This window comes from Bison bison, unplaced genomic scaffold (assembly GCF_000754665.1).
Source record: "Bison bison bison isolate TAMUID 2011002044 unplaced genomic scaffold, Bison_UMD1.0 scf7180017864376, whole genome shotgun sequence".
NCBI classification, from domain to species: Eukaryota; Metazoa; Chordata; class Mammalia; order Artiodactyla; family Bovidae; genus Bison; species Bison bison.
In genome coordinates this window covers 7255469-7274598 of record NW_011494948.1, presented here as the reverse complement: position 1 = coordinate 7274598, position 19130 = coordinate 7255469, and positions in this window count along the sequence as shown.

Here is a 19130-nt window from a genome sequence, read left to right as displayed (position 1 = left end):
CTTCAGAATGGACTGGTTGGATCTCCTTGCAGTCCAAGGGACTCTCAAGAGTCTTCTCCAACACCACAGTTCAAAAGCATCAATTCTTCGGCCCTCAGCCTTCTTCACAGTCCAACTTTCACATCCATACATGACTACTGGAAAAACCATAGCCTTGACTAGACAGACCTTTGTTGGCAAAGTAATGTCTCTGCTTTTGAATATGCTATCTAGGTTGGTTATAACTTTCCTTCCAAGGAGTAAGCGTCTTTTAATTTCATGGCTGCAGTTACCCTCTGCACTGATTTTGGAGCCCAAAAAATAAAGTCTGACACTGTTTCCACTGCTTCCCCATCTATTGCCCATAAAGTGATGGGACCAAATGCCATGATCTTAGTTTTCTGAATGTTGAGCTTTAAGCCAACTTTTTCACTCTCCTTTTTCACTTTCATCAAGAGGCTTTTTAGTTCCTCTTCACTTTCTGCCATAAGGGTGGTGTCATCTGCATGTCTAAGGTTATTGATATTTCTCCTGGCAATCTTGATTCCAGCTTGTACTTCCTCCAGCCCAGTGTTTCTCATGATGTACTCTGCTTAAGTTAAATAAGCAGGGTGAGAATATACAGACTTGATGTGCTCCTTTTCCTATTTGGAACCAGTCTGTTGTTCCATGTCCAGTTCTAACTGTTGCTTTCTGACTTGCATATAGGTTTCTCAAGAGGCAGGTCAGGGGGTCTGGTATTTCCATCTCTTTCAGAATTTTCCACAGTTTATTGTGATCCATATAGTCAAAGGCTTTGGCATAGCCAATAAAGCAGAAATAGATGTTTTTCTGGAACTCTCTTGCTTTTTCAATGATCCAGTGGATGTAATTCCCTGAATAAAACATATTTCTCAGCTTTTAGGTTGTGTTCTTTTTTTTTTTTTTTAAGTTGATGCCTATAGGGAACTAGTAATTCTGACACTTGGGCTTCCCTGATGGCTCAGTGGTAAAGAATCTACCTGCCATTGCAGGAGATGTAGTTTGGTCCCTGGGTCAGACAGATCTCCTGGAGAAGGAAATGGCAAGTCACTTCAGTCTTTTTACCTGGGAAATCCCATGGACAGAGGAGCCAGGTGGACTGCAGTCCATGGGATCGCAGAAGAGCTGGACACAACTGAGTGATTAAATAAGAATAATTCTGACTCTGAGACTTCTACCCAGGTTTGAAATCAGTGACTGAGCATGGTCCTAATACAATAGCAAGTTCAGAATTAAATAGAAACAGGAAGACTTTGGTTGAGCTGCTACATTTCCCCAACTCTTTGTTCTGTTTGTCCCAGCTACAGAATCTACTCACATATTGGCAGAGAATTTGATGGGTAAGAATGGGCTTTCCCTAGTGGCTCAGACAGTAGAGAATCTGCCTACAATGAGGGAGACCTGGGTTGGATTCCTGGATTGGGAAGATCCCCTGGAGGAGGGCATAGCAACCCACTCCAACTGTTGTCTCCAGAATGTTCACAGAATATGTATCAGAACCATTAGCTGAATGATACTATAAGCATTTGGTGCTAGGACATTGTGTGCTTAGGGCTTCCCTGGTAGCTCAGATGGTAAAGAATCTGCCTGCCGTGTGGGAGACCTGGGTTTGATCTTTTGGTTGGGAAGATCCCCTGGAGGAGGGCATGACAACCCACTCCATTATTCCTGCCTGAAGAATACCCATGGACTATAAACATTTGGTCCTAGGACATTACAAACCATTAATCAAATGGTCAAAAGGTAATACCAAAAGTTAATTTCAGTTTCTTCATATTATTAAATACATATTTTCCCCAATACTATAAAATGGTTAAGATAATTAATGAGAAAAGAATACATATAAGTTGTGTTGTTGTTTAATCTTTTAAGTATCTCAGTTATTTAAATCAGTATTGCTGCTTGGACTTCACCAGACTTCACCAGGCTTACAATTTTAAATCAATCAGACATGGTCTTGAGCTCTAATATATGAAACCTATTAAATAGTAAAAATATGGTAGGATTAATTAGCTTTTCTCCAGGGAAAGTGTTGGCCAAGTTCAAGAATTTCCTTTACATATGGGGCCATAGAGGGAATTATGCTCCTCATCTCCTCGGTTCAGTGCAAAGACCAGAAAATATGGGAGATGGTCAATGAACTGAGAGCGTTCATGACACCTTCTCCAGAAGAGATGTGGCAGAACTGTTTTCTTCTTTCCTCTCCTTATTCTGCTTGTCAAGACTATTCCATTAAGCCACATATGCTGAGTATATCCAGAAAGTGGAAAGTATCCATGGACAGTGTAAGCAAAACGGAGACCTTGGAGATTATCCAGCCTTGGGACATGCAAGCCCCATGAGAGCCTTGGGTAAGTAATTGGGCAGAGAGAAAACTTATGAGATCCAGCACAGAAGCTTCCAAGAACTAACACATGAGGTTGCCTGATAGTAGTCTGCAATTATACACAGGTCACCAAAATAGTTCCTAATAGAAATCCAAGTTATATATACATCTGGATATTTTTCTGTTAATATTCTATTCATTTTCTCCTGATAAGTAGTATGTCACAGTGGTTGACAAACAGGCTCTGGCTGCCTAAATTTAAATCCTCTGTACCACGGGTGAGCTATATTTGGATAAATTGCTTCTCAGTTTCTTAATCTAAAAACTAGGGTAATAGTAGTACTATAGCATAGTGTTTTGAGGATTAAATGGCTTTTTCATTTAGGACATTGCCTGGGACAGAGTGAAACACTAAAAACATGCTCTTATGATTACTACTATTACATGCTTCAGGTTTGTATTTCACAGTAGGAATTGTACCTTATTTTTGATCAACAGATAGCTTTCTGGGTCATTAGGAGAAAAGATTCAACTCACAGGTAATAGTCTGTGAGTCTTTCTAAGAAACTACCCGAAGGTCATGGAGTGCTTACGCGGATATAGGAATTAATTTACCTTTTATGCTAATTTACCTAAATATGCTATTCCAATCAGCATATTTGCTGTGCCTCGTTCTTGACTTTGCCATTAGTTATGCAGAACAGGCTTATCTTGATAAATCATTCAGCATGTGTTTAGCACTTACAGATTTAAAATATGGCTTTCGGTATTTATTTTAAATGGATGTTAGTTTCCAATTATTTTCTTTTGCTCAAGAGTCTGAATTGAAGGATTTAATGAGTTTTATATATTTGTTTGATTATATAAGTATTTCACATTCATCATAAAAATGAGAAAATTTAAATAAAAGAGGAAACTATTGGCCAGAATATAACCAGATGATGGCCACTGTTAACTTAGTGTTTGTTTCTTTTAAATATTCTTCCTCTGAATCCCTCCATGTGCAAAAAACACATTTTTCCTCTCCAAATAGTATTTTGTTATACATATTACTTTATAACTTTGATTGTTTCACTAGGCAATATATCATGAACATATAGCCATATCTTTAGTTATAGATTTATACACTACCTTTGTATATTCTATTTTGTGTATGTACCAAATCTTTTAAAGCTACTCTCTGTCAGCACTTAATCTGTTTCAATGTTGTGCATTATAAATAAAGCTGTAACAAATATCAAAAGAAAAAAATGGAAACTTTTATCAATAACTGCACAATGACTGATTTCAGAGAATTAAATATAGCATAATCAAAGTACTTTCCCATTGAAGCTTCCTTGGTAGCTCAGCTGGTAAAGAATCTGTCTGCAATGCAGGAGACCCCAATTCAATTCCTGGGTCAGGAAGATTCCCTGAAGAAGGGATAGGCTACTCACTCCAGTATTCTTGGGCTTCCCTGGTGGCTCAGATGGTAAAGAATCTACCTACAATGTGGGAGACCTGGGTTTGATCCCTGGGTTTGAAAGATTGCCTGGAGAAGAGAACAGCTACCCACTCCAGTGGGCTTTCTTGATGGCTCAGCTGGTAAAGAATCTCCCTGTAATATGGGAGACCTGGGTTTGATCCCTGGGTTGGGAAGATGCCCTGGAGAAGGGAATGGCTATCTTCTCCAGTATTCTGGCCTGGAGAATTCCATGGACAGATGAGCCTGGCAGGCCACAGTCCATGAGGTTGTAAAGAGTTGGACATGATTGAGCGAATTTCACATCCCACTGTGGATGAGTTAAATGACCCACTTAAGATGTTATTTGTTAAAAATGAGGCTGTCAGAGACCTATAAGTCATTTTAAAACATCCCATGACATTGATAAATAATGGCTATGTTTATTAGTAATGACTTCTAAACATAAATTCTCATACAGTAATTTCTTTTCCTTATTACAAGTCATTCTATGCTAAATTAAGAGCCCACCAAGAAAAAGAAACACAACATCTTGTTATAAAACAGGCATTTATATTACAAAATATTATCAGATATATATTTACTGGGTTTAACAAACACAAAAAATAAAATAACCTGAATAAAATATCAAAGGCATATAAATCTCCTTCAGGTGATCATTTTTCCAAAATGATTTAAAATGTGTATTTCATACCCAATGTACATTCAGAGTTTTTTTTAAAGCCTTTTTGAAAGTTGATTTTTTTTTTTTTTCCAGAAAGATTTATTCTTAACACTTGGGTGGATTTTCGTACCTGGTCATTGCGCATATTTATTTTAATAGAGTTTATCTCATATACTCAAGGTTCTCAGATCTGGAAGGAGCCTCTTCAGTGAGTTTAGGGTTTTAATTCATATTAAAGCCAACAAGACAAATATAATATTGTCAAAAAAAAAAAAAAAAACCACTGCAAAGATGTAAGAAGTTGGAAGGTGTGTTAAAGGAGAACTGGAAATTAATTCTGGGATGTGATGAGGCATCTGTGAGCTCAAATCAGCATTTCTTGGCAAGTGGTATTTAGTGTCCATCAGGTAATACTGAAAAGGAGTTCACAATACGAACTATGCGTAATAAATTCTGCCTCCGAAGCACTTGTTGGCAGTCACCTCTAGCCATATCACCTCCCATGGTAAATGTGTTGTTGGAACCAACTCTAATTGGAACTCAGCTAATTAACATTTAAGTACTTTTGTAATTAAGCATCTGAAGGGTCTTCCTCATTAGAAAAGACTATAAAGGCTACTCAGAGCTCTGTCTCCCAGCTTCCAGTCTCAAGCCTGCTAGGAGCGGCTGACGACGGAAAGGTAAGGGCTTATCTTACAAGTCTTCTTTAAACATTTTTTTTGAGTCAAGTATTTTTATTGATGCAGACCATTACTTATCTTTATCAGTTCCATCAGTTCAGTTCAGTTGCTCAGTTGCGTCCAGCTCTTTGAGACCCCATGGACTGCAGCACACCAGGCTTCCCTGTCCATTACCAACTCCCAGAGCTTGCTCAAACTCATGACAATCGAGTCTGTGATGCCGTCCAACCATCTCATCCTCTGTTGTACCCTTCTCCTCCTAACTTCAATCTTTCCCAGCGTCTTTCTGAGTTATCACTTCCATAACTGATTATAAATTATTAAACATTTAAAAATACAAATAAAACAAAATAAAATACCTATTCCTTAGGGCCAACTTCTTTCCATTCTTGGGGTTTTACAGAACTTGAAAACACATACATTAGAAAAATTGTTTTGCTAAAACACACACATCCACCCACCCAAATTAAGCTGGGTGGCTGGGTGAAATTTATTTTTACCCAGGATAATAAGAAAACAAAGCTAAGGAAGTTTACTTTTAAGCTTTGTTTATGCTTTTTCTGAGAACTTTACAAACCAGCCTTCTGTGTTTTTCTGCTAACTTTTATTTCTGTAGTTCCTTTATAGAAACTTTAGTTTCTATAGTTTTCTAAGCAATTGCACATCCTGTAGTGATAATTTCCTTCATTCTTTCTTTTGGGAAAAAGTCATGTAAGATAAGTCACACCTGCTTCCGTGAATTAAATAGACTTTTGGGAGTCAGGATGCATCTGGTCCATCTCCAGTAAGAACAAGTTTTGACCAAGAAATTTCAGGTACAGCTGGACAGTCAGCAACTTCTTACATATGAATGCAACGCTATTTTTTGCTCGGCTATTGCAACGGTTTATAACCCTGACTGTGCCTAGTTGCTCAGTCATGTCTGACTCTTTATGACCTCATGGACTGTAGCCCACCAGGCTCCTCTGTCCATGGGGATTCTCCAGGCAAGAATACTGGAGTGGGTTCCTGTGCCCTCCAGGAGATCTTCTCAACCCAGGGATTGAACCAGATCTTCTGCATTTTAAGCAGATTCTTTTACACCTGAGCTACCAGAGAAGCCCAAGAATACTGGAGTGGGTAGCTTATCCCTTCTCCAGGGGATCTTCCCGACCAGGAATCAAAATGGGGTCTCCTGCATTGCAGGCGGATTCATTACCAGCTGAGCTACCAGGGAGGCCCTCATAACCCTGACTATACAGGGTTAAATATGGAAGCTTTTCATTTTTCTCTATTTCTTTTGAGCCATAATTTACATTCAAAAGTCCGTTTATAAGTTTGACAAACGTTTACAGTTGTAAAGTGAAGGTGTTAGTGGCTTTGTAGTGTTCAGCTCTTTGTGACCCCATGGACTATAGCCCACCAGGGTCCTCTGTCCATGGAATTATCCATGCAAGAATATTGGAGTGGGTTGCCATTCTCTTCTCCAGGGTATCTTCCTGACCCAGAGATCTAACCCAGGTCTCCTCCATTGTAGGCAGACTCTTTACTGTCTGAGCCACCAGGGAAGCCCTTATAGTTGTATAATGGCCATCAAAATGAAGATATGGAATTCTCATCGCTCCAAAAGCTCTTTTCATGCCCTTTTAAGTCACGCTCCTTCATTCATCACCAGTCACTAGAGACTGCCCATCTGTTTTCTGTTCCCATAATATTGGTTTGCAGAATGTTATATAATGTTGTTACATAGTCTAGCTTTTAAAATTAATATAGTGCTTTTAAGAGTCATCCATTTTGTTGCATATATCACTAGTTTATTCTTTTTAATTTCTGAATAGTATTTCATTTATGGATAACTCACAATTTGCTTATCCATTCACCTGTTGAAGGACATCTGGATTGTTTACAGTTTGGGACATTTGCATTTTAAACTGCTACAACGAGTCACATACAGGTTATTGTGTGGACATATGTTTTGAGTTTTCTTGGGTATATACACCTGATTTATATAGTAAATGTATGTTTACTTTTATTTTTTAAAAAGCCAAACTGTTCTTCAAAGTGACTGTATCATTTGCATTCCCTCTAGCAATAAATGAGTTTCAGTTTTTTTCTAATTCTTTACCAAAACTTATTAAGACCAGTGTTTTTATATTAGTAATTCTAGTAGTTGGATAATAGTATCATGCTGGTTTTAAAATTGCATTTTCCAAATGATTAAAGATGAGAAGCATCTTTTATGTGCTTATTTGCCATTTGTATATCTTCTTTGGATTCTTTTCTTATTGAATTTTTAAAATTATTTATGTTTTTTTCTAGAAGTTTTAAAGTTTTAATTCTTTTACTTGAGTGTGTAATCTATTTTGAGTTACTTTTTGTACATGATGAGCTAAGGGTGTGGTTCATTCATTTTCCGATTGGATATCCTCCCAGGTTGAACTACCATTATCCTGGCCTAACACATGGGGCTTAGGTCCCAGAGGAGAGCATTTCTCAGTGTTTCTGCTCCACCCCCAGCCTTTGGCAGGCCTTGCACACTTGTATGACTAAAGGGTGCTTTCTCCATGCTATAATGCACAACTTTGTCTCTTGATATTTTGCACAAGATTTATGAAGGTAACAGGTGGTTTCTCACTTCTGCTTCACCCTCAGTCTTAGGTGGGTCCTGTACACCTGAGCCTCAGGACTAGGGTTTTCTCAGCGTCCCTACCTGGTTCCAAGTGCACATGGAGAGTGCAGGCAAAGCTGCTTGCTTCTTCCCCTGGTGTCAGTTAAACTTTGCCACATATAGGTGGGCAATCTTGGGTGCAATTACATCTTTCCCCTCCTGTTTGGCAGCTGAGTACGGCCTTGAAAGGGACAGGTTTTTTTTTTTTTGCTTTTGCACAAATGGGACTTTGGCCACTTCCAGTTGTAGCTGATCTTTGCCCTGGATGGGGGATGAAAGTGTTTTCTGTCCTCTATCAGAGCAACTCAGCTTTGCCTCATGGTAAACAAAGGTCAGCTCTGGGACGCAGAGAAGCTTCTTACTCCTTCTCCATTGGCACGTGGCTTCTGCTTCGCATTTTAAAAGGATTCAAGTCACAGGAGGTTTTGTGCCAATCGTTTCCTTATATTCAAAACATCTAGAGAATAGATGGGCTTCTGCAGGTACTCCCACTCATTCTCAATCTTTGGTAAACCTCACACACTTGTATTACTATAGGAGGCACACAGGTCCTCTGCCCTGCCTCCAGTCTTTATCAGTGCTTGGTAGATGCCCTTGGAAAATACCTCAAGAGTGGATATGGACTCCAGTTGTATCTAGGGTTCCTAGAGATCCTGAACTGTCAATCTAGTCTCAACTGATCTTTAGGAATTGATCACAATTTCAAGAGATAAAGGAAGGTTCACACCTCTGAGTGGCTTCATGTATCCTGCCCTTTTGTCCTCTCTCTGCCCTTTTCTGCCCAGGGACTCTTCTTCCTGGTCTTTGGGTGACCTGGTCTCATCTCATTACATTTCAAATGCTTTTTGACTTCACAGTCTTCTGCTTAAATCATCAGTTTTGGTTTTATCTTGCTTAGAATGTGGATACTTATTTCTCCTTTCTTATTGCAGTTTTCTTGAAAGGCTGGCACACATCTTTAGGCAGTGAAAAAAGGAACCAGTCAATAATCTTCTGAAAGAGTTGATTTCAAGTTGCCAGGGGCCTATGGATACACCTATTTGAGAAAACTTATGCCTGTTACTGTCTCATGTATATTATAGCTCTTTCTGAAGAGGAGTCTGTGCAATTCAGGTGTGTATAAAGCTGGTCTCTGTAGCTTAGAGGTGTCAGTTCTGTTGTCCCTCAGTGATGTCACAACTAATTAATCCAATAGATAATGGATAAACATGATTCCTTTCTCTCAAAGACTAGTTTGTTGTGTAACTGAATTGGGACATTCTTCTTTAATGGTATCATCTCTTTTTAGAGGAATTTTTATGATTAAGCAGATCTTAGTGACATTAAAGAATTACTTGGTATTGATTTCTATGAAAATATAATGCTTTGGAATATATTTGTATTGCAAAAGTGAGAAAAGACGAAGCAATTTGTATATGGGAGGCATCATACTCACTATCTTGCATGTTTGTTTTCAGCATTTTTCTGTATCTTTTTGTATGTTGTGTTTGGCTCAAGTCTAAAATGATAGTTTTCTACATTCAGCTGCTGCTGTGTTTAGATAATTTAAATATACCGTTAAGAATCAGAGAGAGGATACATTCTCTCTTTATAAGAACAAAGAGTTGCAAAGGATTGTTGCTGAAATTAAGATCATTCCGAAATTAAGATGCAGTTGTTATTTGCAGTAAATTACTGAGAAACTGTTCCACCACACCTAACCTATGGAACTGATTTTTGAAAAGTCTAAAGGTAGACAATCAACAAGTACCTAAAGTAATCTCTTAAATTCTCTCAGCCTTTAAATTTGTCTTTACTTAGCTCTGTATGCCACAATATTAAATGTAATACTAAATTATATTAACATTTTCACTCTTATTCATATATTTCATCCTGTTTAGGTAAATCGTGCAATAACTCAAAAAGAGATCAAATATAAACTCTGTATTCAAATGCTTATAATTCATTAAGGAAGAGATTCTATAAACCCAAATATTACAAGTTACAAAGTTGTACATTGTATTTTAAATTACTAAGACACAATTGTTACAGGCTTTAGAGATATGAACTATTAATTCCATGGGAAAATAAGGGAAGCATTCATGGAAAGGTGACAATTTGATTCAAAGAATTGATAGGATTTGGATAAATGGAAATAATGAAGAAAGAAAAATTCCAAACAAAATAAAGAACAGATTCCTGGCAGCCTTTAGAAACATCTTTGGAACAAGAAAGACTTAGCATTTGAAAGCTTATTTTCAAATGTGAAACCTGCAATTACTATAGAGCTATGTACACATTATTTACATTGTAACCTATGTAATTATTTACACTAGTATTTCCCCCAAGCTGTGCTAGAAAACTAGATAAAAATGCACTGCTGAATAGAAATTTTAAACTGTGACTGCCTCCCTGTAGTTCTATTCCCAAGGCAAGTAAGAAGCTTGTACCCTTTGGAAGAGAGAACCAGGTGATACAAAACTCCAGAGGAGGGCAGCAAAGATAAAGACAATAGAATTAACTCAGGTGGAAAGAACACAGAATTCTCTTTTACAAATTCCATAATTTTCACAGTAGTAAGCATCTCTATGGTGGATCATCTGTTAGCTTTAAATTATTAATTGGTTTGCTAAATAAGAAAAAATGAAAGCACACGTAATTCAGTTCAGTCGCTCAGTCGTGTCCAACTCTTTGCGACCCCATGAACCGCAGCACGCCAGGCCTCCCTGTCCATCTCAGATTTCACACTGTGTTATCCATTGCCAGTGGAAGAGAAGGGATTTTGAAGAGAGTTGATACCATGATTCTCATATGAACAGTGCTTCTCATGTGATAACATGACCAACCTAAAGATAAGTATTTCAACATGCATCTGCCACGAATGTACATGTGTTTATGTTGATGTATGGCAAAACCAATACAATATTGTAAAGTAAAAAAAATATATAAAAAATTAAAAAATAAAAATAAAAAAAAGATAAGTATTTCAAAAGGAAAGGAAAAGTGAATTTTGTTCTTTGGAGTAAAACATACAAAGAACAGCAAGATATAAGAACTCGAACAAATTTGTATAATAGGTATTGATTCATAAGAATAGCAAGCAACAGCAACAAAATATTCTCATCAATTATTAGAGCTGATTTGTGGGGAAAAACTGCTTCAAATTTGTACATTTGTAGTCTCTTATTTATCAATGAAAATCTTCATTTCACATAAACTTTTAATCTTGTCCAAAAAAGTTGACTACCTAAAGAATAATGTGCTCAGGATAGTAGAATGTTCCTGTTAACTGAGAATTATAAACATTCAAGAGAATATAATAAAGGCTCCTCAGTTTCAAAGGATAAGCTCTAGGAATACATGGAAATAAGTAAACTGATTAATCTCACAGGGCAAAAAAAACATGTTCTTTGGGTTTGGGCTGGTATCATCTGAACTATAGGTTGCACCCCATTCTTGGTTGGTAAAATAAATTCATGTGGAGCTAACATTGTGAAACATAATAAATGTAACATAATGTAATAGATTCTGGTCTTCCCAGGTGGCACCAGTGGTAGAGAACTAAAATACCTGCCAGTGTTTTACAAGCTAAAATACCTGCCAGTGCAGGAGACATAAGAGATGTAGCTTCAATCCCTGGGTCAGGAAAATCCCCTGAAGGAGGGCATGGAAACCCACTCCAGTGTTCTTTCCTGGAGAATCCCATGGACTGAGGAGCCTGGCGGGCTCCAATCCATAGGGTCACAAAGAGTCAGACATGACTGAAGTGGCTTAGCACGCAGTGTAATCAGTCATTCAGTTCAATCGCTCAGTTATGTCCGACTCTTTGTGACCCATGGACTGCAGCACGCCAGGCTTCCCTGTCTACCACCAACTTCCAGAGCTTGCTCAAACTAACATCCATCAAGTCAGTGATGCCATCCGACCTTCCCATTCTCTGTCATTCCCTTCTCCTCCCGCCTTCGATCTTTGCCAGTATCAGGGTTTTTTCCAATGAGTCAGTTCTTTGCATCAGGTGGACGAAGTATTAGAGTGTCAGCTTCAGCATCAGTCCTTCCAATGAATATTCAGAACTGATTTCCTTTAGGATTGACTGGTCAATCTATTACATTGACTGCAATGTAATAGATTAGTATTTAATAGAAAATACTAGAATGTATTTCCCTTAATAATGACAACAAAGGTTTTATGGCTAATGTCTTTAAATTATATACATATACACATGTGTATTATACATATAAACAAGATATATTCCTTACTGGGTGTCATGGTCAAAATGTTTGCAGACACATATCTGTAGGAAATACAGATAAAAGCTAGTGCTTCCTATGTGCTGTCTCCTAGAAGTAGTCCTTAGAGAAGAAAGGGTGAGGCAGCCCTGGCTGGTTAAGACATTAGCTGATGGGAAGTGCCAGGAGTACTTAAAATCCCCAAAGTTCCCAAGCTAAAAATACGTTGTCCATAATTCAAACTTTTTGACAATTCACTGACCTTTTATAAATTTTGTGAACCACATAGTTGTTATCCTTATTATCATTATTAGTACAGAGCAGTGTTCTGAAGACCGAGCTAACAATGTGTGTTAGTTATGAAAAGACTGAACAGTTTCCTGTATGTGGATGTGAGCCAGGTTAAAATAAAAGGATTATTCTTTTCCCCATGGATTACAGAGGGTGTATTCCATGCCCCTGGATGCAGAGGCAGGAGCTCTTAAAATGAGAATTTAAGCCTTTTTTTGCTTCAGAAAGTTTGAAAGTAATTAGATAATAAAAGAATGGGAGGCCTGTCCTAGAGGTTTTTAATTAGAGGCCCACAGTTCAGTTCATTTGCTCAGTTGTATTCAACTTTGTGACCCCATTACTGCAGCACACCAGGCCTCCCTGTCCATCACTAACTCCCGGAGTTCACTCAAACTCACATCCATTGAGTCGGTGATGCCATCTAGCCATCTCATCCTCTGTCGTCCCCTTCTCCTCCTGCCCCCAATCCCTCCCAGCATCAGTCTTTTCCAATGAGTCAACTCTTCCCATGAGGTGGCCAAAGTTCTGGAGTTTCAGCTTTAGCATCATTACTTCCAAAGAAATCCCAGGGCTGATCTCCTTCAGAATGGACTGGTTGGATCTCCTCGCAGTCCAAGGGACTCTCAAGAGTCTTCTCCAACACCACAGTTCAAAAGCGTCAATTCTTCGGCACTCAGCTGTCTTCACAGTCCAACTCTCACATCCATATGTGACTACTGGAAAAACCATAGCCTTGACTAGACAGACCTTTGTTGGCAAAGTAATGTCTCTGCTTTTGAATATGCTATCTAGGTTGGTCATAACTTTCCTTCCAAGGTCCACAAGCCACATTCAGTTATCCTTATTTTCTCCTTTGGTATTTTTCTTGTTGCAGTGACTTTTTTTTTTTTAAAGAAATGACTTTTGTAACAAATTATGTTATGGAAGCAACTTTCCCACCAAAGAATTTGTATGGTAGGAGAACCCTCTCTAATTTGAATAGGAGGTGATTCAGTGGTAAATAATCCACCTGCTAAGCAGGAGACATGGTTTGATCCCTGGGTCGGGAAGATTCCCTGGAGAAGGAAATGGTAACCCACTCCAGTATTCTTGCCTGGAGAATCCCCATGGACAGAGGAACCTGGCCGGCTACAGTCCATGGGTTGCAAAGAGTTGGAATCAACTTAGTGACAGAACACCAAAAAATTGTCATGCTCCCAGGTAGCGCTAGTGGTAAACAATCTGCCTACCAATGCAGGAGATATAAGAGATGTGGGTTCAATCCCTGGATGAGGGAGATCCCCTGGAGGTGGGCATGGCAACCCACTCCAGTATTCTTGCCTGAAGAATCCTGTGGATGGAGGAGACTGGCAGGCTACAGTCCATAGGTCTCAAAGAGTTGGACACAACTGAAGTGACTTAGCATGCATGCAAGTTTTACTTAGAAAAAAAAATGATTTACGGTGTGTACAATAGACTTTCCTTTATAGAAATTAAATAAAATATATCCTGATATGATGCCTGGGGACATCTGTCTTCCTTTTGCATTTGGTCCGCTTAATTAGAAGGTGTTAAAAGAGAAATGGAGTTTCTCACACATTATATCACTGCAGCACTGTTGAGGCACTGCTCACAGACAGTAAGGTTCTTGACAGTGGAAAAAAGGAGCCAATGAAGTTGAATGTATGTGATATTTTTCCACCTTGAAGATATATTGACTTAGGCCTAACTTCCCTAAGGGAACAATTTTCAACTTGAAATGAATGAAATTGGAAAAGTAATCGTATATGTTGTAATATGACTTTCTTCTAAATGCAGCTCAGAGCATCCCTTAATAAAGGAAGATACAGTCTGAAAGAACTTGGTAATTAGTGGATGATTTGTAACCAGGAGCAAGAGGAAATTAGGAAGCAGTGCCTTAGTTAACCATTGTCATCAACTCCAGAGTTAGTGACATTTCTTTTATAACTTAGAAGAATGTCATAGAAGAATTGGCAACAACTGAAAGAGACTGCTCTTGTTTCTGGGGGAAGCCAGCTTCTGGTTTTCATCTGCAATGTGTATAGTCATGTCATTAAGGAAGAATTCCTGTTCTGTGCATCTCATTGGTAATAGTCAAAGGTCTTCAAATGGTATAAAATTTATTTGCCAAGCACAATTTTGTCTGTATGAAACTCTTGGTATCTTGCTCATGTGGTGTAGCACCAAAAGGGCTTGGCAGCCTTTATTCTTCATGGCTTGGATGAAGGAAAAAAAGCTTTACTCACCATTGTGATTTAAGTCTTTTCTAATCTACATCAGGATACATTGTAATAAAAATTATACCACTAGCAATCTGAAATAGGACTCTTATCCCTCCATGAAAGTTGCTGACAGTGTGAGAACTGGGGCCATAAATCATCATCTTCTCAATGAAGGATCAAAATAAACAGTCTTTATCTAATTCACAGATGTTTACTGACTTCTCATAGGTCGTATCTTGATATGCTTCACTGATCTCTGAGCATAAGTCTCATGCTTTTTGAATCCCACAAAATGCCTCTGAATAATTTGATAAGAATTATTTCATTCAAACTGTGGTGTATGTAGAGATTCAGCCTCATGAATGCATTCATTCAATTTTTTTTTTTTTTATGAGTAAAGAAATACAGCTCCAGTTTCAAAGCCCAACAATCAGTTTTATGAATGCTGCTGAAACACTCAGATCTCTTTTGTTAGACTGACCTTCTGGGAAAAGAGATTAGAAGACCATTGTGAGGGATTTCCAGTGCTGAGAATATACTTCCTTGGCTGGCTCAGAGGGCAACACTGCCTTATTGATTTCTTTGCCTATAGAAATAGGCAACATCTAGAAACAGCCATCACATTCGAGATTTAAAACTGCCAAGAAGACCTGAGGTTCAAAATGTGGATTTCCATTCCTCCGTCACTGATATGTGAACGTTGGGCAGATGTTGTGAAAGACTTCATTGCAGGGGCATTGTGTTCAGCCATATGCAGTGGCCTTGCCTCAGTAATTTGAAGCCAAATAAAATTAATTTAGTTCACATGATCTTGAAGAATTCTGGAGTCCCCTGATTCAGTCTTCCTTGCTAGGAAAGGGAACCATAGGAGATCCACTTCCTATGAAAGGGAACTGTAGGAGATCCACTTTTCTTTGCTCTTATGTCCTTTGGTGGGTCCAGACCCTAGGGACTTCTGGGCATCCACTTAAAAGATTAACAGAGTGTAAGGAGGAGTGTTAGCTGTTAAGTTGTATCCGACTCTGTGACCCCATGGATGATAGCATGTCAGGCTCCTCTGTCCATGGGATTTTTCCAGGCAAGAATACTGGAGTGGGTTGCCATTTCCTTCTTCAGGGGATCTTCCTGACCTAGGGACTGAAACTGGGTCTCCCACATTGCCAGTAGATTCTCCAAGCCACCAGGGAAGTTAATGTGAAGAGTTATATAAATAGCACACATATTTCCATGTAAAAGGCCATGCCATACTTTGAACTCCCTGTTCATGTTCTAAAATTTCATCTCTAACCTATACATTGTTGGCTTATCAGATACATTTAAGCAACCAGTAGTTTCAGTATGACTTACCCCAAGTCCAACAAATGAAACACTTCAGAGAGTTATCATCAAAAAAGTATATGGTAAGTTATATATGGAGGCTAAATTATAGTAAGACATTTTCAGAAATATTTTTTCCTTAAAAAAAAAAAAAGGACTGGTCTTAAGAAAGCAAACTTAATGGACTTGAAACACAAGGGTACTTTGACATCTATCTAGAGCTTTAAAGCTTGAAGAATCTTGAAATTTGGTTAAAAAAAAAAAAAAGTTCTGTGTAAAACATCATATGGGAATTTCACAAACTTTATTACAATTTTTGGTGTCTGGTATTAGGAATGCATTGGTAGATTGATGGCAAAAATGACCCTAATAGTCCACCCTTTGCTATATCTATGTTACTTGGAGTTTAACTTTGTAGCTCTTCCATACAAAGGTGGGGTCTATTTCCACATTCCTTGACTCTAGACCAATCTCATCAGTTCCTTAGGCCAAAGCGTATGGTGGAAATGATGACACTCCAGTTCTGAACTAAGGTCCCAGGAGGCCTTGCAGGTTTCTACTCATCCTCTTCAACCCTTGCTTTTGCCATGAGAGAGACTGCCATGGTAGAGTAGAGTTCAGTCTAGTAGCTTAGGCCATCTTAGAGCATTAAGCCTCCAACTAACCTGTGAGCAGAATGCTGACGCAGGAACAAAACTCAGCTGAGATCAGATGCGCCCAGCTTAGGTCAGCAGAACAGCACAGCTGGCCCAGTGACTCGTGAAAAATAAAAAATGGTTGGTATTTTAAGTCATTAAGTTTTGGGGTGATTACTCAGCTGTAGATAAATAACGCATATGTGCTAAGTTGCTTCTTTCATGTCCAGCTCTGTGCGATTCTCTGAACTGCAGCCCACCAGGCTCCTCTGTCCATGGGATGCTCCAGGCAAGAATACTGGAGTAGTTCAATATCCAGAGGTTGAACCCACATCTCTTATGTCTCCTGTATTGGCAGGTAGGTTCTTTACCAGAAGTGCCATCTGGTAAGCCCAGCTAAGGAATACAAAGATCTAAATAGTTTAAGAGTCTGCTTGCCAGTGCAGGAGACACAGGGTGGATCCTCAGTTGGGAAGATCCCCTGGAGAAGGAAATGGCAACCCACTCCAGTATTCTTGCCTGGAGAATTCCATGGGCAGAGGAGCCTGACAGACTACAGTCCGTGGATTTGCACAGAGTTGGACACAACTTAGGGAAGCAAAAACAAATAGTACCTACTTTTAAAAGAGACGAACTAATAATAATAGTAGATGGTGACAGAAGCTTCTTCTGATGATCATTTTGTAATGTATGTATATATTGAATCACTATGTTGTACATCTGAATCCATATGATGTCAATTATACCTCAATTAAAATGAATTAAAAATAATATACACCATATAAGGTATACCGTCCACAGGACATTTTGTATATGTTAACATTTAACCCTTACACAGGATAGTCTTTCCAATGTATGACACTGCATCTATGCAGTACCATTACTGAATTTTTTTTCTTTTTTCTTTATTAATATTGTGGTGGTTTTTGCCATACATTCACATGAATCATCCATGGGTGTACATGTGTTCCCCATCCTGACGCTCCCTCCTACCTCCTTCCCCATCCCATCCCTCAGGGTCATCCCAGTGCACCAGCCCTGTGCACCGTCTCATGCATTGAACCTGGACTGGGGATCTGTTTTACATATGATAATATACATGTTTCAATGCTAGTCTCTCAAATCATCCCACCCTTGTCTTCTCCCACAGAGTCCAAAAATCTGTTCTTTATATCTGTGTCTTTTTTGCTGTCTTGCATATAGGGTCATCATTAGCATCTTTCTAAATTCCATATATATGTGTTAATATACTGTATTGGTGTTTTTCTTTCTGATTTACTTCGCTCTGTATAAAAGGCTCCAATTTCAGCCACATCATTAGAACTGATTCAAATGCATGCTTTTTAATAGTTGAGTAATATTCCATTGTGTATATGTACCACAGCTTTCTTATCCATTCGTCTGCCAATAGACATCCAGGTTGCTTCCATGTCCTGGCTATTGTAAACAGTGCTGTGATGAACATTGGGGTACATTTATCTCTTTCAATTCTGGTTTCCTCAGTGTGTGTGCCCAGCAGTGGGATTGCTAGGTCATAAGGCAGTTCTATTTCCAGTTTTTTAAGGAATCTCCACACTGTTCTCCATAGTGGCTGTACTAGTTTGCATTCCCACCAACAGTGTAAGAGGGTTCCTTTTTCTCCACACCCTTTCCAGCATTTATTGTTTGTAGACATTTTAATAGCAGCCGTTTTGACCAGTATGAGATGGTACCTCATTGTGGTTTTGATTTATATTTCTCTGATAATGAGTGATGTTGAGCATCTTTCCATGTGTTTGTTAGCCATCTGTATGTCTTCTTTGGAGAAATGTCTGTTTAGTTCTTTGGCCTATTTTTTGATTGGGTCACTTATTTGAGCTGCAGAAGCTGCTTGGATATTTTTGAGATTAATTCTTTGTCAGTTGCTTCATTTGCTATAATTTTCTCCCATTCTGAAGGCTGTCTTTTCACCTTGCTTATAGTTTTCTTCATTGTGCAAAAGCTTTTAAGTTTAATTAGGTCCCATTTGTTTATTGTTGCTTTTATTTCCATTACTCTGGGAGGTGGGTCATAGAGGATCCTGCTATGATTTACGTCAGAGAGTGTTTTGCCTATGTTTTCCTCTAGGGGTTTTATAGTTTCTGGTCTTACATTTAGATCTTTAATCCATTTTGAGTTTATTTTTGTGTATGGTGTTAGAAAATGTTCTAGTTTCATTCTTTTACAAGTGGTTGACCAGTTTTCAGCACCACTTGTTAAAGAGATTGTCTTTTCTCGATTGTATATTCTTGCCTCCTTTGTCAAAGATGAGGTGTCCATAGGTGCATGGATTTATCTCTGGGCTTTCTATTTTGTTCCATTGATCTATGTTTCTGTCTTTGTGCCAGTACCATACTATCTTGATGACTGTGGCTTTGTAGTATAGTCTGAAGTCAGACAGGTTGATTCCTCCAGTTCCATTCTTCTTTCTCAAGATTGCTTTGGCGATTCGAGGTTTTTTTTGTATTTCCATACAAATTGTGAAATTATTTGTTCTAGTTCTCTGAAAAATACCGTTGGTAACTTGACAGGGATTGCATTGAATTTATAGATTGTTTTGAGTAATATACTCATTTTCACTATATTGATTCTTCCAATCCATGAACATGGTATATTTCTCCATCTATTTGTGTCCTCTTTGATTTCTTTCATCAGTGTTT